Source organism: Canis lupus, chromosome 18 (assembly GCF_048164855.1).
Source record: "Canis lupus baileyi chromosome 18, mCanLup2.hap1, whole genome shotgun sequence".
NCBI lineage: Eukaryota > Metazoa > Chordata > Mammalia > Carnivora > Canidae > Canis > Canis lupus.
This window is the reverse complement of record NC_132855.1, coordinates 129,307-153,196: the sequence shown is the minus strand read 5'-3', so window position 1 is coordinate 153,196 and position 23,890 is coordinate 129,307. Positions and strand designations below refer to the sequence as shown.

General features: G+C 39.7%; 1 long non-coding RNA gene across 5 annotated transcripts; it reads right to left on the bottom strand.

The window, feature by feature from the left end:
• Positions 1 to 249: 249 nt before the first annotated feature.
• LOC140608551 (uncharacterized) lies at positions 250 to 21,947 on the bottom strand. 5 transcript variants are annotated; one of them, XR_012010531.1, is made up of 6 exons: positions 21,896 to 21,947; positions 21,163 to 21,291; positions 11,742 to 11,809; positions 10,063 to 10,188; positions 7,024 to 7,201; positions 250 to 1,892 (listed from the first exon to the last, which is right to left on the bottom strand). It is a non-coding gene; the product is annotated as an uncharacterized lncRNA (long non-coding RNA). The 5 variants fall into 5 exon arrangements; XR_012010527.1 differs by lacking the exon at positions 250 to 1,892 and adding an exon at positions 3,178 to 3,655; XR_012010528.1 differs by lacking the exon at positions 250 to 1,892 and adding an exon at positions 3,178 to 3,655 and having other exon boundaries at positions 21,163 to 21,296; positions 21,896 to 21,936.
• Between the last annotated feature and the right edge of the window lie 1,943 nt (positions 21,948 to 23,890).

Below are 23,890 nucleotides of genomic sequence, written 5' to 3'. Positions count from 1 at the left end.
CTCAAGTCTCATTCCTGGAATGGGAACCTGAGCAGCACCCTACAGAATCCACTACAGGTTCTTAATGAAACTGAAATCTATAGCAAGTAAAAATTTTTTAAAAAGTAATCAAAAACGAAATCCAAACAAACTAAAATGTATCTGTATTTTTCCCCCTGTTAGGTTGTCCTGAAACAGCAGATTGCAACAGTCTAGAAGTGAAATAACATAATGATTTTATTCATAAATGTTTGGTACTTGTTATTAAAAACAACACATTAAAGAGGCATGCACATTTCACATTCAACTGTCTGGATGAAGGTTATCAGGCCGCATGTAACTGCTTTCTAAAGCGTTCCTTCAAGGCTCTTGTGTTCCTTGTGCGAGTTTTACTGAGAGGCTTGGTACAATAATGATCCTGAAGTCAAAAGAACTAAGAAACAGACATCATCCTCCAGTCATGCACTTCATCATATTTAGAGCTGAATAAATGCTCATTTCTGGGAAACAAACTAGGGGTGGTGGAAGGGGAAGTGGGCAGGGGGTGTGGGTGACTGGGTGACGGGCACTGAAGGGGGCACTTGATGGGATGAGCACTGGGTGTTATGCTATATGTTGGCAAATTGAACACCAATAAAAAATAAATTTATAAAAAAAATAAGAACAGGCAATGAAGAGTCAAAAGGGAATGTTTGTAGTTGACTTTAGCAACGACTGCCAGTATCCGCTAGTGGATTTAATGAAAGGAATTAATGTTCTTCAGTAGAAGAGCTATCATGTTAATATACTTGTTGAATTAGTTAAGGGGCATGAATCAAGCATGTGATCTCTAAAATTTTCAATTCCAAATATTTGAAGACATAACTTCAATGACAAATAAGGTAAATCATTTTTTATAATGGCTTATTTATACACATTTTCCATTTTTTCAGTTCCAGCTGAATTGAAAGTGAAAGTGTTTATTGCCACCTTCAAGTTCTAAGTCATATCTCCTATTAGTCCTTAAATTACCTCCAATTAGGTGTGAGCGTATTTGTGGTGATTCTTAGAAGTCAAGTTGAACAGGCTAAATATTTGAAGTCAGTATGTCCTTAGAATGGAGAACAAATATTTTATGTGAGAACATCAAATAAGAAATTAAGGAACAATTTGCAGGATGAAAAAATATCTTGTTAATCCATGACTCCTTTAACCTGCCTGAGAATCCAGATTTTTCACTCCGTATAATAAAAAAACCCAAAACACTAGTGATTGGAATACCGTAAAGCCATCTGATTTTTTGTGTGTATGCTCTCAAAGTCTAAGTCATAAAGTTACATCAAATTAGCAGATATATATATGAACAGTGTCATTCAAGGGAAGTCACAAGACTATACCTTTAGATATCTATTTCCTAAAAAAAAGATCCCAAAGTTTTGCCTTTTTAATCTGTCCAGAAATCCCTTCTAATGGAGGAACAAATGGGAATGCTAACACCATTAAACATGGTACCTAATTTTTATGTCCTTAGTTTCTTGTACATATTTGATGCTCAGGTATTTTTGTTGTTGGTAACAGAGCAATTGGACAAGTTATGTCCTGCAGGGCGCTGAAATGACAGAAGGTAGATGCTGTTGGGTTAGAAAGGGCTTCTAAAAGATGGGCCGGGAGGAGCATTTGAGGAGGAAGCCTGAGAGCACACGGCCAGGAGATGTCCAGAACAGAAAGACACATCCTAATTTCCCCTGCTGCCAACTCTGCTGGTGGTCTCCTGTTTTGTGATATTCTCTCAGTTAGTAATAACTTTCTCTGACTTACACTGCAGGTTCTTTGCCCCTTTTCATACTTTTATATTTGAGGATGTTAGCAGCTTCCAGTTGCTTTCTTGTCTTAATTCTGAAGACCTTTATTCCCAAGCACAATCGGGGACCACACTGAGAAGTAGAAAGTCAAAAAATAAAAATTTTTTAAAAAATTAAAAAAAAAGAAGTAGAAACTCACAGTATTACCACTTATGAGCAAAGTATTAGTTACTTACCTTGATATTACTTACCTTGTAATGTCAATGAAATAAGAAATAACATCAAGAAGAAAGGAACAGCCTGCTGTCTTCTATTTCCAAGCTAAGTATGTATTCTTTCCTGATTCATTCTGAACATGGTTCATTTGAGACAAAGCGGTACAATTGTACCCCATAACTACTACCATTTTTGTGGTGTAACAGTCTTTTGAAAATTTCTCTGATGATTCCCATAATTGCTCTTTTCATATTAAGATTCTCTGGTGCTAAGTATTTGATAAATACGGCATCAAAGCCTTTATTATTTTTGGTGAGGAAGTGGGAAAAACAGTTGGAGATTAACCAGTCTCAAACTCGAAGATAGATTCTAAAGGAAGCATGGCCTTAGTAAGGGTATTTTTGCAATGGAATCTATAATATACATTTCATTCTAGCTATAGCGAGTGTCTCCTGTAGTTAGTAGCCTTCTTTTAGGTGAGGGTTGGCAGTTTGTTAGCTGGTTATACAGAAGTTAATCTGATTGTTGATTCTAACTCCTTGATAGATTTTATTTACAATATTCCATGTGCGTCATGTATATAGTAAAGGAAATAAAATTCTGGAAAAAAGGCTGTGTGTGTGTGTGTGTGTGTGTGTGTGTAAAATGAGCATATGTACGAGGGGGCACCTATTCGTGCAAATGCTGTAAAATATGAATTTTTAATGAGCATATCTCAAGAAAGTGAATACTAACCTACAGATGGCATCTAAACATGGATTCCTAGCATGCTTCTTCAAGGTCCATTACTGTTTAAATCCTAGAAGTAGGAAGCCTTTGCTTATATAGTATCACTTCCCGTTAGGCTTCAGGTATTTGAGACCACCTGAAGTTCTAAGAGCTAAACTTCAGAGGCACATTAGAACTTTGAGTGTTCTGAGATTTAGTATGAGCAATTTCCTTGCTCTTTTAGCTGGCTGGCAAATCATTTACTCCAGTGGGAAAATTTTTCTTTTAAAAATGCTCATCCCCCCCCCCAAAAAAAAATCTCAAAATGGAGTTGAAATAGGAGCGCTGTGTACTTGCTCCAGATACAAACCTACCGAAATAGAAAAGCGGAAGGTTTTTTAACTTACACCCCAGTGGGAAAATGGGGGGAATGAGTTTAAAGTAGGGAAGATAGATCTAAAGTTCTTTCCACTAAATAAAGGAACAGAAGAAATTACCAGACGAAGAGAGTTAAACTTTATTAGTGGAAGTGTATAAATACACGTTCTGTGCCAAAAGACCGGGAGGGCAAAGTAGCACTGTCCTGGAGCTGGATGTCCCTCCTTGTCCACCCCCAAGCCCAGGGCCCAGCAGCAGGACGGCGCCCTGGGGTCTGACAGTCCTGGGTCCGGGTTACAGGCGTCCAGTGACACCCGCGTGTATCCCTTACACAGGATGGAGATTTTTAGAACCAAAATCCTAACCAGAAGGACATGTTCCATAAACAAGAGGGAGCCAAACCGAGCCCAGAGCTAGAAAGGAAAAGTTAGTGGCGGGCAGCCCGGGTGGCCCAGTGGTTGAGCGTGGCCTTCAGCCCAGGCTGTGACCCTGAGGTCCTGGGATCAAGTCCCACGTCGGGCTCCCTGCATGGAGCCTGCTTCTCCCTCTGCCTGTGTCTCTGCCTCTCTCTGTCTCTTATGAATAAATAAAATCTTTAAAAAAAAAAAAAAGGAAAAGTTAGTGTCTATTTTACTTTTCATCCTGTCAACCTAAATAATGACATAAACAGAGGCAAACTCCAAGTCGTCAAAAAAGAGAAGTTTCTTGGGGAACAGAATAGGATTCGGAATTTGAGACACACCGACTGTAGCGAGCCACAGGCCGGTTCTTTGGGGGTTTGGTGCACGCTGTGTTCACAGGCAGGAACGCAAGACAGGAGAGCTCAGAGCTTATAATATTAGAATTTTCTTAAACGATAAAGAATTGATTAATGGTTACCTGAAATCAGTCTCAGAAACAGTTTGAAATTTTCTCACGTTTTCCAGAGGCAGAGGCAACACTGACCCAGATCAAGTCAGTCTGGAAAACAGACTAAATTAAGCTTTGTTTGTTGGATGAAACTGGTTTTATCTGCTCCAGAGTTTTCCTAGGCCGGTTTCCATTTGTTTTTCATTTTAACCATTCTGCTAGGTCACACACCTCCGTGACTCTGTATAGAGTGTCGCAGGTTGCCCCAGTCCTGGGTCGGTGATACCATGGTCCTTCCTTGGCTTGTCGACCGTCACTGGCGTCTCTGCCTCCGGCGTCCTGAGGCCCAAGCTGTTGCGCGGTGACACTCAGAGAGGCCGGGCCTGGGCCGGACCCTGTGTCCACAGATGCGCTGGCTCTGGTGGCGTCACTGGCCATCAGGACGGTGGGCACCTGGGGACCATTTCCAGGAGGCCTCCCCTCCAGGTCCGTGGAGGGGCCGCCGGGCCTCACCTGGGCCATCAACAGCATCATTATGTTTGGCGTCCGTTACCCAAACCCTCCGAACTCCTCAAGATGACCTGCCTGACATACAGCAAGCAAGGGACCCAGGAGCACTGACCCCTCGGTGCATGCAAACAGATTTTACAATGCTGCCACTGAAGTTTTAAATCTTGAAATTTAAAAAACAAACAGAAACAAAAATTTAAAAAAAGAACTTTGAAATGTAATAGAAACATTGCCAGTGTCATGCAGTTCTCAGGAGTTAAACGTGGCCTTAAATTCTCGGCATTTAAGCCCACTTTATGTAATATCTTCATGCCTAATAAAATGAGGGATAATCCAATATTACAGCCTAATTTGTGTGACTGTCCGTGCTATTGTTAATAAGAGAAAAACTGCCTCTAGGGGTCCAGACTGAAGCGTTCCCAAAATTGAGAAGGAAACAAAGAAAAGGAAAATACAATAGGACAATTCATTATGTTGGTTATTGCAGCGAAATGCTGCTGGTTTGTGTCTCCTCAATCACAGGCGAAGGATGTGACACCGCCAGAAATCACCCTTCTGCGGAGCCGTCAGTCACCGATGAGGTTTCATCATTTAGATGCTTGTCCGAAGTGGGGATTTAGAGCCGCTGCTCCCGGCCCTGGCTGCCCCCGGAATGATAATCACGAATTAAGGGGCGAGCAGATGCCTGGAAATAAAAGTTTGCCCTGGGCTGCCAGGAGCCCGAGGACAAGGCCAACGGTCCCCATAAGGCCGTTGCAGTTTAAGCGCAGGATCGTCGATGCGGCCCCAACCTACCAATCTGCTAATAAGCACCGCCGGATATCGGCCAGGACGTACACATGTGGGCGATCTTAGGAAAAGAAACTGTCTCTGAGACATATCCTTTTTTTTGCTTTTCTTTCTATGGACCTGTGCCTACTCCGCATACCTCAAAGCCGCGACTCAAAATTAATTCACCATAAAGAGAGAAACAGGCTGGTAAAGATTGTATTTATAAGCTCACAGCAAGAAATATGTGCCTAAAATGGGATTTATTCTTTCTTATTACTGTTGGAGTGGACACTTAATTTTCTCCCTAAAATGAAATGAAACTTTTAGAAAATTTATGGCTGCTGAGAGGACAGTTTCTCACGTGCCAGGCTATGTTGGCCAAGTCGAGAATAAATCATCAAAGCAATCTGACTAGTACCACAATGCTGTTCATGCAAAATAATATTTAACTTTCTACCCACATAAAGCACGTGTAGGACAAGCAATCTCATGGATAAGTTCACTGCATTCTGTGAAATAATTCCCTAGCATCACGGACAATTAGCATTCTTCCTCCTTCCTTCGTGCTTAGCCTTTTCGTACTTCCCCTCATTCCTCGTCCTCTCGCCACTGCTACTTCTCTAAAAATAAAAATGTCTTTATTATGGCACCGGAAGGTTGGCTTGGCTACCCTCCCGCCCTCAGATGTCTTCCTTCCCCATTTCCCCTCTATCACTGGGATGGACGCTGCCTCCTTGGAAGCCCCTCTGGGTGGGGGGACCAGGGTCATAGCCACAGCCTCCGTCTTCCCACCCTGTTGATAGGACACCCTCCCGTGGTGTCGTTCACTTAGATGACACCAATGATGACTGAAATCCCTTTACAAATATGCTTAGATTCTTTCTACAAATACCCTTTTTGCTTGAACGCATACTGAGATTTTTTTTTTTTATACAAACAAATTGAACCTTATCTAACAATTACATGGCTTAAAAGCTTTGAGATGAAGGATTGTCTTTGTTGTTTTGTGCCTCCGAATAAATGCTGCACCACTGACTGGGGAAAGGGATCTCTGGTTAATGAATTATGAGTCCACATTATAATAATAATAATAAAATACCCTAAACACCCTTATGATGTAAAAACAAAAACTGTAGTACAGTATTTCTGAGTGCTTCCATGCACCGGACTGCATTCACCCTTGGACCCTGTGACCGCAGGACAGCTGGTGCCACCACTGGGTCTCGGGGCCTCGGGCCTTGGATCTATTCCATTTGCTCCCCGTGACCTCATGACACATCAGTCTACTTTGAGGGACATGACTTGATCATTGGAGAGGCAGATCCTGCGTCCACATCCAGTGTGCACCAGGCCTCTTCTACTCTCTCTTCATTCCTGTGACTCTCACCAGCAACTGCTCCGGGTCCGGGGCTCAGCCTCTAATCACACGCCTGAAACCTACGGCTGCTGCTTCCTCTGTGCTGCTTAAGCCTCTGGTTGCAAAGCTTGCAGGTGTCAGGAAAGATGAGACTGCCACCTTAGTGGCAGATCTTGCTAAAAAATTATTTGCTGATTCACATTCTGTTTAATCCAAGGGACTTTTCCTTAGGCATCTGGGCAGCAACTCTGAGGGTGAGGAAGTCCTGCTATTAGGGGAAAAGTCTAACTGAGCACCTAATAGCTGCCCTTTGGAAGAAAAATGACACATGTTTTTATTTTAGGAATTCAACTTATCACGGGATAGTCATGTGAAAATGAAATCAAGTTAATCATCTCTCTCTATGAAAATGTGCTCCTGTTCATACTAGTTAAACATTAGGACTTACTAAAATCAATTTTCTAAACTGCCTACCTCAGAGAATTATAGCAGACGGGAAAAGTATATAGGAACCATTCCGAGGTGAAGCTGTGCAGAGGGAAACAGGGTCCTCGTGCTCACAGGAGGTGCGTGGATCATTTGAGGGAATTTCCATCATCAATCTGATTCTTCATATTCATTGTCTACAAGGCTCAGAGAGGCATTGATGATTCTGAGGGTTCGAATCAATCAAGAGAGGCACAAGGTGTTGTTTTCCTCAGTGGAACCCTGAACCCTTAACACTGCAGACCTCGTCTTATTAATCCTCACATCGCCCGAGTCCAGGAGAGAACTCAGCTGCTCAACTTATGTTTGTTGAGCTGAAACAAAGTGGGAACTAAATGAGTTACCCCAAAGTGCTTTTTTTAAGCATGGAATTATATATATGATATTTTAGAATATCTATATATAATTATATATAATACCTATTGTATAATACCTATATATAATTATGTATATGATATTATAGTTTGGAGTACCTAATTCTTTTTTTAAGATTTAGTCATTTGGGGCAGCCCGGGTGGCTCAGCGGTTTAGCACCGCCTTCAGCCTAGGGCATGATCCTGGAGTTGCAGGATCAAGTCCCACGTCAGGCTCCCTGCATGGAGCCTGCTTCTCCCTCTGCCTGTGTCTCTGCCTCTTTCTCTCCTCTCTGTGTATTCTCATGAATAAATAAATAAAATCTTTAAAAAAAAAAAAAAGATTTAGTCATTTGAAAAAAAATATTTAGTCACTTGAGAGAGAGAGAAAGTGTGTGAACAGGGGGTGGGGGGAGAGGGGCAGAGGAAGAGAGAGAAAGGGAAAGAAAATCCCAAGTAGACTCCACATTGAACCCCGAGTGAAGCTAGATCTCACAACCCTGAGATCATGATCTGAGCTGAAACCAAGAGTCAGATGCTTAATCAACTGAGCCACCCAGGTGCCCCTAGAATACGTAATTCTTTTTTTTTTTTTTAGAATACATAATTCTTATTGTAACTTTATATGCATTTAGTTATATAATTTCTACAACTCTGGAATGTGCACTATTTTTATCTTCCACTTTATATATGGGGAAACTAAGGCACAGTGAGTTTAAGTAATCTTCCCAAAGTCACATAGCTAGTAATGGACTCAACCAGGATCTGAACCCAGGATTCTCTTGTTCCAGGGTCCATGTTCTTAATCACTGAGTACTACTTGCCCTTCCTAAAGTCTCATAAGAGGTTGCTTTCCTAAGGCATTGTATACTTGGTCATGCATACAGTTGTCATTTCCCTAATTAATTATGCTGTTATTTCTTGAACTTTTTCAGGAAGCATCTGAGAACTACTCACTTTGAATCTGATCCAGCAAACCCTTGAATATCCTGGTCTGTGTATAGTTGAATAAGTACATCAAAAGAAAATCCTCACATCAGGGGAAAAGGTAACCACAGTGGGACTCTTCAGAGGGAGCACAGAAATATAGATTATGCTTGAGTTCTGGAGTTTCAGAGACAAAGGCATCATTCACGCACATATTTTATGACTAAAATCCCTTAAGAAAGGAAAAAGTAGGGGCAGTACCCAAACTAAAACCTAGATCAAAGCAAGGAACCCTGAGGTCTTTGGGTAGAGCTTGAAGCATAGGAAAGGAAAGCATAGTTTTCTAGGGTCAGGCTTGGTGTGTGGTAACAGTCCAAACAATGTGTGGAGAAAGGACAATGGTGGCCAGCTCCGAAATTTCTGCCAAGTGTTGTTAACATTACAGGAATATTCTCCAATTTGGGCCTTTCATCTTCTCTGTTAGCAGATTGATTACAAATTTATCAGATTAGTCAGTTGGCATCTGTGGAATAACGTACAGAATGGGAAGGCTTTAGAGGGAGGATGCAAGAAGGGATGGAAATGGTACAAGAATAATGGCTTTCAGATAGCAATGAGCCCAGTGGTGGAAGGCAGATTGCAGGGCTGAGCATGGAGATGGAGATGGGGAACCTGAAGGGACACCTGGCCATTATTTGTACTTGAAAGTGTGGGTTATGAAGGTATTTTTAGGGTAATGCGCATAGTGAATAAAATATCTTACTAGGTACAGAACAAGTAGCTATGCTCCTTGGGTCTTAGTTTTCTCATCTGTAGTGACTTCTGTGGCTCCTTCCGGCTCTAACATGTAGAATCTACCACAAAGTCATCAGGGCCAAAGTCAGCTTGAATCGCTCAGCAGTCAAAACCAACCAACCAACCAAAACAAACAAACATCTGCCAAGAGCTTACAAAGTCTGAGAAGTCTGAAGACCTAACCCAGCCACTCCCTGTCTCGTACCGCCTTTGCCCTTCAATAACCCCGAAGGTGCCTGTTTTATCTTCAAAAGCTACCCAGAGTCAGGGTACCCTAAGTATTCAAAATCATAAAATTAAATTCAAAATCAGTGAAAATCTCAAAATCTTCTCAAGGAATTTAAGAAGGATATGAATGCTTACACTCACTATAGAGATCCCTTCAATTACTAAAAAAACCAACGTTACAAAATCCAGAAACAGCTCTCCACCGTACCTATTCTGCTACGCTGAGGTTCAGCACTGTGTCAAATAGGAAAACAAACACACCGAAAAATCATCTTACGAGTTTCCTAAGGGCACAAGTTGTCTGAAATCAAGTCCCTCTTCTCTTCCTAGAGAGTGATAAATCTGAGATGAAAACAAGTCACATACGCAGAAGGAATGTAGAATCATTGTCAATTTGTTTACAAATATGTACTGTTTCTACACCATATGGTTTGAACAAAGACATCAGAAAGTGAAAACAACAGCAGGTCTTGGGCAGAGCCGTCACAGAGACAGCTCAGTTCCCAGGTCTGCGCTGTTGTCCGTGAAACGTCCGCTCACAGTCTGTTTCATCACAGGCACTCTGTTTTAAAAATGCATTTACAGGGGTGCCTCGCTGGCTCGGTTGGTGGGGCATGCAACTCTTGATCTCAGAATCCTGCATTCAAGCCCCATTTTGGGTGAAGAGTTTATAAATTAATAAACTTCTAAAAATTTGATAAATAAAAATGCGTACAGAACTCACCTTTCTCTTTGCTCCTATGGATGAATTAAATCCATGCTTTGCACCCCGGGCTTAAAATTAGAGGACCCTTTTCTGTTCCAGTGGTTCTTCCTTTCAGGGATATTATTTAGCCTGGTTCCTCCAATACTGTCAAGAACAGCAGATGGTAAGGGCGTAGCAGATACACATGAACAGGCACGAGCTGTTTGTCTTCAGGTGCCACAGATTGCAACCATGATGCCTCTGCTCTTCATCTTAGTGACCCCACCTCAGCCCCTTCACCTCTCCCTGCCTCCCAGCTGTTCACAGCTGCCTGAGAGGTTAGGTCCCTTTTTGTTCTGTCCCCCTCCCCACTGCTACTGATGGTCCAGTATCTCCTTCCCTATCACACTGTAGTCCACACTCTTCTTTAAAAGATACCTATGTATTAAACATCTCACCTAAAATAATGAGTTAATGAATTCTAATGAAGGTACTGCTTTAAAAATACATATTTAGAGAGACAGCCTGAGATAGACAGTCGATATAAATTGCTTTTGGAATCAAAAGATATACACATTTAAGTGTATATGTTTCATGATATAGTGACTTTTCTTCTTTTGACTCTAAACTTTATAGTCTTCCCTTGTAAAATAACTATAATCTATAAGAGACTTACCGAGTGCTGACAATGCCAGCTATTGTGCAAAGCATTTATTTGCATGATCTCATTTTATCCTCACAACTGTCCTATGAGCTACGTACTACCCACTTCACTGTAACGTAAGATTGCGGCTTAGATTAGAAAACTCAACTAGATCTAGGGTACTGACCTACATTTTTCTGAATCCAGCACCAAAACTTACCTTACAAGGTTGTTATAAGGATCAAATAAGATGGTGCATAAGGGCCCTCTGTGGGCCATGAAATGCTAGGTAAATGTAAGGCACTGTCCCACCCAGGACATGAGATTTAAAAATCTAGAAAGTTTAAATACTGTGTTGAATTGGGAAGGAAGACAATGAAAGAGCAGAACGTAAGCCTACAGACTTCTTATTATGGAAGACTGGGATTTGGCATTCCAGGAGGGACAAAATATTGTACAAGAAATGCATAAGCAAAATGCAGTTTGTGGCTCAGGTAAGAGAGAAAGAAGACTTTGGGGGAGGAAACTTAGGAATAGAAAAAGATACAGCAAGAAAACACTGAATTTACTAATCACTTACTTCTTCTTACTTCAGTTTTCTATGTCACTATTATGAGTTCCTCCCAGACTATCCAATACAATGAATAAACACCTCTTCATACTATTTTTGGGACTATCAAAGAAAAATTGCACTGGATAGGTTAAACATGGAAGGAAGACTTAATTTAAGACTATTACAGGGGCGCTTGAGTGGCTCAGTCAGTTGGACATCCAACTCCTGATTTTGGCTCAGGTCTTGATCCCAGGGTTATGAGTTCAAGTCTTGCACTGGGGTCCATCCACCCTGGGTGTGGAGCCTACTTAGAGCTATTGCAGTAGGGGAGATAGGTTGAACTCAACTTCTCCAGAACAGAAAGTGGTGATTTTTAAGTACCACAAAAATACTGATGGGAAAATACTGATGGACATTAGCTGAGAGAGTGATCATTATGACCAGGACACCTGTTAACTGGCACCTAACAAAGTTAGGCTCCTACTCTTCCACAGACACCAGGAGACAGGCACTCTAACTTACTTGATGATTACATTTCAAAGGTCCCAAGTCATTGAGGAAGATGTTCCTGGACTGTACAACTGGCAAATCTAGGGGGCAGAGAAAGAATTTACAATGGCAAGTTTTCTAAAGTAAATGCTCTAAGAAAAGGTATGTAAGGGGCCCATAATAAGGAAAACTGTCTAGACTTTAGTCAAGCTGATGGAAATGTTAAGGCCATCTGAGTCACTATTAGGCACACCAGATAATTAAGTCCCTTTTTTTTTAGACACTCATCCTGGGAACGTCTCTCCTCTTCATTCAATCCAGGCTCCCTAGGCCTACGCTCCCTTCTAGGCCTAACAGCATAGTTGTCAATCTGGGATTTTACCTTTTCCTCTTTCTCCTTACCTGGAGACACCAATTTAGTAAAACATGTTAATTTGATAGCATACACATACATCCTTCATTAACAACTAAGATATAACACAAACAAATAAGTTTTTGAGACTTGTCTGAAAGTGTGGTCTCCTAGTGTTAATCTTGACAAATCACTTGGACGGGTATAGAATTCTAAGTTAAAAATCATTTTTCCTCATAATTTTGAAGATATCTTTTCCACTGTCATCTAATTTCCAATGTTGCTATTGAGAAGTCTAATGCCACTTCGCCCTCAGTTCCTTGAATATCAATTTGTTCGACCTCTAAAGGCTTTTAGCAAATTCCTGTTATCCCTGGTGGTGTGAAATTGTGTTCATTTCATTGGACTCTTAATGATCCTTTCCCTCTGAAGTCCTACATTCTTCAGTGATTCAGACGTTATTGGATAAATTCTTTGAAAATGTTCTCCCTTCTATTTTTCTTTGTTCACTCTTTTGGGAACTCTTATGAGTCAGATGTTAGAGATCATGGATTTAGCATCCAATGTCCTCTCCTCTTTTAAACTTCTTTGCCTTTTTGTTCTACTTCCTCAATTATTTCCTGACTTTATAATTCTTTTATTGATTTATTTTACTATATTTTTCATTTCCGAAAGCTTGCTGTTTCTGCTGCTGTTTAAAAATATTCTGGCTTTTGTTTTATGAATGAAATATAATCAATTCTCTGAGAATGCGGACTTAAATATACTTAAATATACTGTTTTTTCTTTTGTCCTCTGGAGTTTCTGATTTTTGACTAATTATATGGTTGGTTTGTCTTTCAACTGTCTTTTAAGTTGGAGGCCTTTTCGAACTGTTGGGTTATCCTTGGCTGACTGACCATATTTAAGAATGCAGTACTACAGTGCCACGAGGAAGTTCACTTTACCAGATTTATGGAGTGTTGAAATTGGAGCACAGAGGTTTCATTAGAAGACCTCCAAGTGTCATATCTTTGCTAGGTATTGTTTGTGCACTGAACCTCATCTTGTCTTTTCTCTATTTTTCTCTGTCCTTTTCTGTGTCCCCTGAGGTTGACCCTGAGAACTACACACCAGGGCTCCCTAAATAACTGGACTGAGGGCATTTTTCCCTGCTCTCCTCCCTGCTTCAGCAGTCTCTTGCAGTATCTGTAACTCTCCACACTTCGTTTCTGCTGAGAGGGTTCCACTGCACTGTTTTACTTTTCACCAGGGAAATAATTCCCTCCTTCAGGTTGTGCCTTCAACCCTGGGGATATAGTGACTTCTTACTGTTGCTAGTTGCTAGGTAACTCATCATCCCTCCTTCGTTCATGCACAGACTGTAAGTACTTCCTTCATTAATGTCTCTTTGTTTGAATTTGCCTAGAATGAGTCTGCTTTCCTGCTAGGGTAGTATCCACAGGTCTTTTCTTTGGAACACTTCAGTTTCTCCAGAGAAGAATTCTGTAAGATTTATCCAGGAAAAAGGGAAAGCCTATTCTTGACTTTGAATGCTCACAGAGCAAGGAGCACTGAGGTGGGAGTTCAAGTTTCCACATATAGTCTTTATTGTTAGTTTATCATTTACCATTTTATTGTAGCAGCTCTTCCCTATATTATGTTATTCAGGTGTTTTTGAGATTTACTCTCTACAAAATAAATGTACAGTTTCTTGGTAGGATTAAGCTACAGGAAATGGAAGAAAGGATCATCAGGCCTAATTGATGTTCACAGAGGCTTTTAACTAATTCTTTTTGTATTCAGCCCCATCTTGTGTAATCATGGGTGCCTCTAAGTCCGGAATCTTTGCCAAGTTCCATGGCATAGATTGAGCTGCTTCTTATTGATATATGCATTCAATGTTATAAATTTCCCTCTAAATGCTGCTTTCTCAGGATCTCCAAATTTTGATAAGTTATGTGTTCATTTTTATTTATTTCAACATATTTTTAAATTTCTTTTGAGTTTTTTTGGTTTGACCCATCCATTATTTAGAAGTATGTTGTTTAATTGCCAAGTATTTGGGGGATTTTCCAACTATCTTTCTGTTATTGATATCTGGTTTAATTCCATTATGATCTGAGAGTGGATAGACATTGTGTAATTTCTATTCTTTTAAATTTGCTAAGGTTCATTTTATGGCCTAGAATCTGGTCTACCTTGGTGAATGCTCCATGTGACTTTGAGAAGAATGTATATCCTGCTGTTGTTGATGAAGTACTCTGTAGATGTCCACTATGTCCAGTTGATTGATAGGGTTTTGAGTTTAGCTATGTCCTTATTGATTTTCTGCCTGCTGGATTTGTCCATTTCTGATAGAGCAGGGTTGAAACCTTCAACTCTCATAATGGGTTAATCTATTTTGCCTTGTAATTCTATCAGTTTTTGCCTCATATGTTTTGATGCTGTGTTTTATGTGCATGTATGTTAAGATTGCTATGTCTTCTTGGAGAAGAGGGGAAAAACAAAAAGGTCAAATAGGGACTTTTATGTTTACCAAGTGTTTTACGTTATGAAGTCTCTCCTTCATGTCTTCCAAAACTTTTCCAAACAACAGTATAAAACTTGTTTCATTCTCTTATGCTTTTTTGGCATGGTGGGCTTTAAGGGCAAAGTGCTGTATCCCACTATGAGTTCATGCAGCACATGAAAAAAGCAGCATTTGGGTTCTGTTTCTCTTTCATTTTCTTTCTTCATTTCTCTTTCCTTCTTGTCCATTCAATAGATACTAAGGACATTTTCTTAGGTATTATACTAGCCGCTACAAATTGTAAATCTGTATTTTTGATACATTTCCAATATGGTTGTAGATATTGAGAATTGCATTGATATTATAGAAAAGTGAGGAAAATGTGTAAAGTTTCACAGTAATGAACAGAGCACTTGGTGTGGAGATGAACAAATGATACAGTCTCCATCCACAAAGGGCCTACATTCCAGACAAGGGAGATTACAACATAAGGATTAATAAAAGAATAAAATAGATAATAACATTCAAGATAATGCAAAGATATGTGCAGGGACAGTGAACCTGAAGATGAGTGACCCATTTGGGGTAGATAAGCCAGTCAGTGTGGGTGCAGGGAAGGGTACAAGTGAAAAATTGTGGAAGGTGAGCCCAAGGGCAGATTGTGGAGAAACTAGTACATTTTGAACTCCATCCTGAAAACTGTGGAGAGATTTTCAAGAATTTTAAGATGAGGGATGGGATATAAACAGATTGACATTATTAGAAGACCACTTGGGTGCACTACTGGGGATAATGAAGTGGGGCACGATGGGAGGCAGGGAAACCAGAAAAGAAGTACTTGCAATCTGGTCATCATACATACTCCATGTTGAAGGAGCTCTCACAGTGGTAGGAGATCTAGAAATGAAGGCGGGGGTGGGAAAGATATTGCAGTGGGTGGTTAAAATCTATAGAGTCTGATGATGGTTTATTAGGCTGAAAGAGGAAGCAAAATAAAACCATGAAGAAAGGTCTAAAATGATTCTTGGATTTCTGGCTTTGGTAATGGATTTCAAGGGATTGGAAGATCTTGTGGAGATCTTAAATTGCACACAAATGATGTTTGGAGAAGTAAGATTTAACAACAAAGAGAAAAACCAGATAGAAGTAATGGGTCTAATGAATATTTGCTTGTGTGAGATTAGAGGCTAAACATTTCTAGTTAAGACTCAAATTTAATTGAGTTTCTAATGATTTTTCTAGTATCCACAACTCAAGGAGTCCAAAGGAAGCTTATAAACTCCAGGGGGAAATGTAATCCCTATGCTGAAACTGAGGCTGGGTACATTTGATGGGGTGTGGGGAAATTACACTGGGTCCTTCACTTTAACACCTGGGTAAACAGCCTACTGTACTGTCCAGTGCCCACATGGGAATAATATTAACAGTAACAGGAAATATCATCAAATGTGTGGCCTTCTATTTGCATATAAACTGTAGCTAGACAGGCAAATCTGTAGAGGCAGAAAGTAGAATTATGTTTGCAAAGAACTGGAGGGGGGAATAAGGAGTGATTGCTAACGAGTAATGAGATTTCTTCTTGAGGTTATGAAAATATTCTAGAATTCAAGAGTGATGATGACTGCACAACATTGTGAATATACAAAAAAAAAAACACTCAATAGCCTACTTTAAAAGGGTACATTTTATGGTATGTGAGCTATATCTCGATTTTTTAAAAAAGGAAATAGCTAAATCTCAGGGCCTACATGCCACTAACCAGACCAACCAAAGCATCCTCACTGGTCCTAGAATCTTTTAATTATAGCACTATCCTCTGAGCTAGGCTCAGCTGCTTTTACTGGAGACCTTCTGTCTTGGCCAGTAGAAGCTTTGTTTAAAGTAATGACCTTTATAACACCTCTGGTCATCTACAACTTCTCTTGTCCTTGGGTTGGAGATTATTATCCAAGAACCAAAATAGGAAGGACAGGGAGAGAATCATTCCAACCAGCCCAGATGAGATGTATCTGTAGCTTCTAGCTGATGAGGGCCTTTTTCTGTAGGACATAGAGACTTAGCTCATTGAAGAAATAAGCACGCACGTATGCACATACACACATACACACACACACTTACATGCACATCCAAACATACCTGCCAAGAAATTGCAATCTCTATTTCCTTTATTTTCATCATGTCTGAAACCTAATCAACTTTTCAATTAGGCTAGAAAGTAATGATGATATATTGAAATTTAATTTTAGTAAGACTGGAATGGATTTTCCTTACCAAAAACTAGATACCATGTGCCTTTTGCTAGCATTACCCAATGAAAAGATCATGGGCTTCAAAGTCAAAAAGATAAGTGGTTCACCTGGTAGTGTGTGGCCTTGGACAAGCTGTTTGGAGCACTGTAAGCCTTTGTAGTTTCTTTAACTCAAAACTGAAGATAAAACATACCTCAAAGGATTATACACCGTAAGATATGCCAAGTATCCAGCAGCGTTTGGTAAGATGTTTTCAATGAACATGGCGTCATTCTCTGTTATGACAAAGTGTCTAGTTCTCTGTCTTTTTACCTAATCCCACTCTCTCCTTTTCCTTTTCTATCTACCTTTCTCTCTTTCATTCTCCTCTTCCCTCCTTTCCCCTTCTCCTCCCTTCCTCTCTTCTACATTCCTTAAGAAAATGCAGGCTGTATGATTCTTCTACCAACAAAGAGACACCAAAATCTAAGATTCTATAAGATTCTTTGGATGTCTTCTTTTTTAAAAAGTAGAAATCATCCACCATATTTTAATGTTGTTTCTATGAGTCATATAAGCACAAACTAGAGAAGGTGATGGTAGTTCAGTGATTTTCCACTGCTTAGGCATAATAATGCAGCTGATAGGTCTCTCTGGCCCTTCCATCATCACTTTCAGCCAAGCCATGTTCAGTTAGCATATCATTTGCTTGTTGGCAAGATGGGTACTTTAATATGCAGTAATAAAAAAAAACAGAACCCAAACAGGAAAATAGAACATCTTTTTAATAACTGATGCATTAAATGAGGAACCATTTTCTTTCATGAGAGTATATTATTTGACCTTCTACAGAGACAAGTTCATTGGATTTAATTTTGAGGAACCGATTACATTTTTTTTTATAGCCAGAAATGGTTTGATTTGACTGAAGTCTGGTTAGGATGCAAAGAGGCTATTAAAATGATTCTTAGTATTTTTTTTTCCTAAAGAATGGTCCATTAATTGCCTGTGGATATTTATCCCTCAAACCTCCTACTCTATTAGGCTCAAACCAGAGTTATAAGGTTATGATGTTTTTATTGATGTAATTAATAACAAATGTTACTCATTAGCTTGGTTATAACCAAATTGGACATATGACAAATGTACTCAGGGCCTTGCTCCAGTGAATTAATATAGATATGAGGCAACATATTGACCTCAAAAGATGAAATCAAGAGTACTACTGTGGAAAGAAAAAAAATAGAGGAAACACTTTTTTTTTTTTACCAAGTTTTGGAAAAGCAACAAATAGCGATTTTTAAAACTAATTGTTCTTAGGTTTCTCAGAACACCATGCTGAAATAATTCAAGACATCTGTTCAATATACAACATCAGTTGAAATATTAAAAGATAGTTTAAAATAGCAGAAGGAGGAAGAACACTACGAAAGAAATAATACCCAGCATGCAGAGATTAGATTATGGGCAAGATAAACAAATAACCCACCACATTGCTCCACTCTTCATTCTTCAACCAAGAAAACTCAGTTCCTGTTTAATCAGAAAAATCTAAGGAGTAACAGCAATGAAATGTTCTGCCCTATTGTAATTCTGTAAATTGTAACCTTGAAAATCATACTCAGCTGTGTACCAACGGATATCAAATGTGAAAAGGCACAGGGAACTGGTTTCCTACATGTAGTCTAAGGGCCCAGAAGAAGATTTCAGATCAGGCTACACTAACTTGGAATTTGTCTCTGGACTGAGTTGATATTGACCTTCATGTTATTTGAAATCAGAACATGGCAAGGATTTTTCTTTTATTTAAGTAAGTAATTTTCAAGCTTTAAGGAATAACTATTACTGTGCTGATCCCTGGCCCGCCTGACCAGGTATGTTGGGGATGGTAGGGAAATGAGGAGCAGTAAAAGAGGTGGACTCTAGTGTAGCAGACATTAGGTGGCTAGAGAAGACACTGGATCCCACAAGGCTAGGGTAGTTACCGTCGTATCCCATGTTATAGATCAGGAACTGAAGCTGAGAGGTGCTTGTTCAAAGTCCCACAGCCAGGAATCAATTCTGTTTTCTGCCTCCCGAGCCCACATTTTCCTCATTACGCCATCTTCTAAAGATGATGCAAGATTCTTATCAGTGCAAGGGCACTCGATCAACAAAACATCTTTATGAGAAATCTTCCTCCAACGAGAAAATTGAGACCAGGCCAGTGTGTGGCCCAATGTTCCTCATTCCTACTCTTACTAGTATCCCTCTATGGAGCCTGCACTTCTCTCTTCTCCGTGCCCCTCGGATAGCAAGGTGAGCGGAGGTTGCAACAGGTAGAAATGAAGACGCCCCACCTTCCTTCACATGAACAGGTCACCTGTTATGCACTGTGTGAGGGTTCAGAGAAATAGGATACAGATCCTTGTTAACAAGATGCTTATAGGCTGATTAGAAGAAAAGGGCAGGATCATCCTTGCTATTATCCCCCCAAAATAAATATGATGAGAATTTCAGGCAACTATGGAGGAATGTCAGAAGGGATATTTTGGAGTAAGAGGACTTTCAGAGGTCCTACATGTTAAACTGCATAGGTGGGAGTTGAACTCAAAATGCATGAGGATATGTAGACCCATATAGGCGTGAAAACATTACTCCATTACTTTTCTGTACTCCCTTTCTTGTTTTTAGTACTTTCACACCTAATATCCTGTTGTCCATCTAGGGTCTCCAGCTGCCCATACCTTACCTTGACTATGCAGGACAATTTATGCTCAACATGTTTTGTCTTATTCCTCATTCCTAAAACTCTACTCTCTTCTGAAAATTTGAACTTAAGTGTCGACTCTCCCAAATAAAAATTTTGTGTTAATAGGAACAGGGAGTCAGTGTTGCTGGCAATATTAGCCATCAAGTTAAGCTATATGGGTATTTTGAATAGATCACAAAAATCACTTCCAAAGGAGTGCTCATTATATATTTTTGCTCAGAACATATCCTGAGACAATGGTTCCTAAACCAAACTATCTTCAGAAGTTTATAATTTTATTTTAACTTTAAAAAACAGTGAATACAATCAATATTTTTAGCCAAGTAACTAACTTGAACTTTCTTCAGGTTTCCTTTTTTTAATAAAAAAAGAGATCTAAATAACTTTGGTTAGTCAAAAAATTCATTTTAGATACTGTAAATGTTTCAATATTTTACCCATGATTCAATCTGCCTAGTAAAAAAGAAATTTACTTTGGCTTTATATTCAATTTTTTACTGTATTTTACAATTACTGACCCTTATTACATATTGAAAACTGAGAGTCACATGTAACAATGAGTTACATGAGACAAACAGAGCCTTGTCAATGAATTCTGTCTTGAAAAAAACTAAAAAAAATAAAATAAAATAGAAGTTTACAAATGCTTGCCATTTAGCAAAATTTTAGCAAATCCCTGAGAACCACTATGTAGGTAAGCTCTCTGCCTGGTAGAGCCAATCTCAGTCCACTCAGTAAGCTTGGATAAGGGTCGCAGATCCAAAATAAGGTACATTTATGAACATTGGTAAGAAACAAGTACTAGCTATAACCTGCATGAACATGATTGGCTTTGACATTTTCTTAAGAAATACCCCTCCAAGGAGAAGAGTTATAAATAGGTTGCTCAGACAACTGTATTTCTGAAATCTCAATAAACAACTCCCTGTGCCTTATAAAATAAAGCATTTGAAATATAATTAAATTGGGAGAACTATAATCTTGGAAAATCTTTAATCAGAAAGATAGTATCATCAGAACTAAAGTTTATGGTGATTACAACATTCCAAGTACACAGATTCAATAGCAAAAATTCGCCAGTGTGGGGGGATCCCTGGGTGTCTCAATGGTTTAGCGCTGCCTTCAGCCCAGGGCGTGACCCCGGGGTCCTGGGATTGAGTCCCACATCGGGCTCCCTGCATGGAGCCTGCTTCTCCCTCTGCCTGGGACTCTGTCTCTCTCTCTCTCTCTCTGTGTCTCTCATGAATAAATAAAAAAATAAAATCTTTTTAAAAAAATGGCCAGTGTGTTTCCATTACTGTCTAAGGGACTGGTTAATTCCCATCTAGAAATAAAGACTTATAATAGAGATTGGTGATGAGACTTCCTCAGTCTCCACTATTCTTTTAATTGTCCCCAGATTTGTGTGACTCCCCACCTTGTAACATTATCATTACTGAGGAACCTTCTAATAATGATTTAATTTCATAAATAAACTTTCTTATAAGAAAAAAAAAAACACAATTTGCTGCCCACCTCCATGGGATGCTAGTCTACTTCTTAGTTTTTTTTTTTTTTTAGCATAAACTAACAGCTGGCATTACTGTAAACAAATCAATTCCTTCTAAATGACTCAATCATTTAGAACTTACCTGTAACTAGAGTAAGAAAATAGGGTTTTAGTACTGTAAATTGGAGGACATAGGATGACCTCATCCAGGAGCATTCTCTGAAGCACCGAGACCCAGCCTCTGAAAAGCAGCTCCGTCTTTTTGCTTGCACTTTCCTCATAACCACAGAAAATGTTAATTTTTAAGATCAAGCATCATTATTCTCATCTTTTTTGCATTCATGTTTTGGACTAATTTCTATTGTCTTGGTCTCATTTTTGGAAGAATAAATTACTTATTTACATTGATGTCTTAAGAAAGCAAATTTGTAATTCTCTTACTTTGAATAATAAATGCCAGGCATAATTTTAGAAGGGGACAGTGCCCTGAAATCAATCAGTAAATGAAAGAGAGTAACTCCAAAAACATGATGGAGCTGAAACGATAAGGACTGTTTGTGTGATGAAGAGATGCCAGCTGTCATAATGCCAGCATTTAGGGCGTTTAGGGTGACAGAGGCCTTTGGTCAAGCAGAACAGGCTCAGTTCATAACCTGTGTGGGGGCCAAGGGCAGCCCACCCCAAGATGGTTCATTTCACATGAACATTATTTCGCATGAAAAACAATCTAAACCAGCAGATTCAGGAAAAGCTTTTTACCTCCCCTTCAACTGCCAGTTTATACCAGGAAGAGAGTATTAACAAAGATTCCTCTTTTCCTAAGAAATTTATCTACAAAATTGGGTGGCCTTTGTTTTCTAAACATGTCCTCTCACCTTCCTGCTAATGGTCTCTCTCCCCCTTAGTGTCCTCAGACCCTTCCCCTCTCCTTACCTCATCTAAGTGTCATGGTGCTTCATTATCTTTGGAATTTCATGTTCGCGTGGATTCTAAATTTGACTTTCTCTTGTTAATCAGTCTCATCAATTTGATTCTTAATCCAACTAGAAGCACCTTAAAGGGCAGAAGAAAATTCTTCTTCCTCAACACCCGCTTTATCACAACTACGAAAAACTATGGAAACCCTTTTGAAGAATTGTAGAATTTTGGGGGACGCCTGGGTGGCTCAGCGGTTGAGGGTCTGCCTTTGATTCAGGGCGTGATTCTGGGGTCCTGGGATCGAGTCCCCATCAGGCTCCCTGCATGGAGCCTGCTTCTCCCTCTACCTGTGTCTCTGCCTCTCTCTCTGTGTCTGTCAGGAATAAATAAATAAAATCTTTAAAAAAATTGTAGAATTTTGGGGCTGGGTAATACTTTAGTGGTGAGCTAAGCCAAATGCTTAATCCTTCTGATGAAAAGAAGTTTCGCCAGAAGTCCAAGATTTGCCTGCCATCACACGGTCTCCTAGGAGAAAGCTGGGACCTTTGGACTGCTGGTTTAAAGCTTCCTATAGCTCCACCCTCATTTCCATCTTAACTTGCACTGGGGGACAGAACTTTAACATGCCCTTTAATCCTTGCTGTGGTTTCATCACTTAGAAGCACTACATTAAGTAAAGGTAAATAATTATTCTATGTAGAGCTACCATAGGCCTCCACCCTCACTCCTCTGAGTCAGTCTAATATGAACAATTGACTCTTGGGTTCAACATGTGTTTTGAGCGTATATGCATCTGCTTAGGGGAGGACAGAAGGAACCGCCGCTCTGCTGAGCAGAAAGTTTCAGCTGCCAGAAAGAAGTGCAAAGGAACCAAACCTATTCCAATGAATAAGATAAAGGAATTGCTCACAGGAAAGATAGTTGGAAACCAGGTTGACATTTAAAAAAAAAGGGCTCTGAAGAATTACTATCCCGAAGGAAACTGAACATGTATTTCTTCATTTTAAATAATTCCAAATTGTATCTAAATAATCTTTTCCCACACTAGATAAACATTAAACGAAGAATGACTCTCATCCAGTATATATTCTTCCATATGTGATAATAATTCATGAGGAATAACAGCTTTCAAAATGTTTGAGATGTTTTAAATAATTAACTACAGGTTATTATTTTTTAATGGCATCATAGACTGTTTTCTTTGAGAAGTAGGTTTTCCCACTATCTGTTCTTCCACAAATCCAATTTAATTAACCCATTCTGTCCTTCAAAAATATACCAGGAAAGTGTTTGAGAGCAGATGGCCCAGGGCAATTTGGCTGCGGGGACAACTCAGGGTGTAGACCTTGTGGACTGTGTCCGTAGGATCGCCTCCTTTGTGGAGCAACACACTTGCCTCGAGCTAAACTAATGTCTAAGGCTAAATGGTGCCCGGCCATCCTGAAGTCACTACTAAGATTTCAAGATCTGTCCTGGAATTAATGCATAACTTTCCTTGACGTCTCATTCATTCACTCATAAAACACTTATTGGTCAACCAAATGCCAAGTACTGTGTTAGGTCCCAAGAACACCACGTTGTGCAGAAGTCCTGTACTTAATGAGCTCAGAAGCTAGTTCGGAGAGTTCTTATTTAGCCCCAATTACACCGGTGTAATTTCAAGCTGGTTTCCATTCTGACTGGTCAACATCTACACACTGCTGGGTTTTAAAGGTTTTGAATACCCTCTCTCACCTTGTTGTTCATGATGATAAACTTAAGGAATACAGAAGAACTTAAAACACAGCACTACATGAGTTTGAATCGAGACTTCTACAAGGTCCAGTGAAAGAACCCAGCAAGGAGCATGGAGTTCACGTGACGGCATCTGAGAAGCCTTCACAGAGAAGACACTGGAGCCTTAAAGAATACAGTTGAGAGTGAGGCAGGAGTGGGGGAAGGGGCTCAGTGGA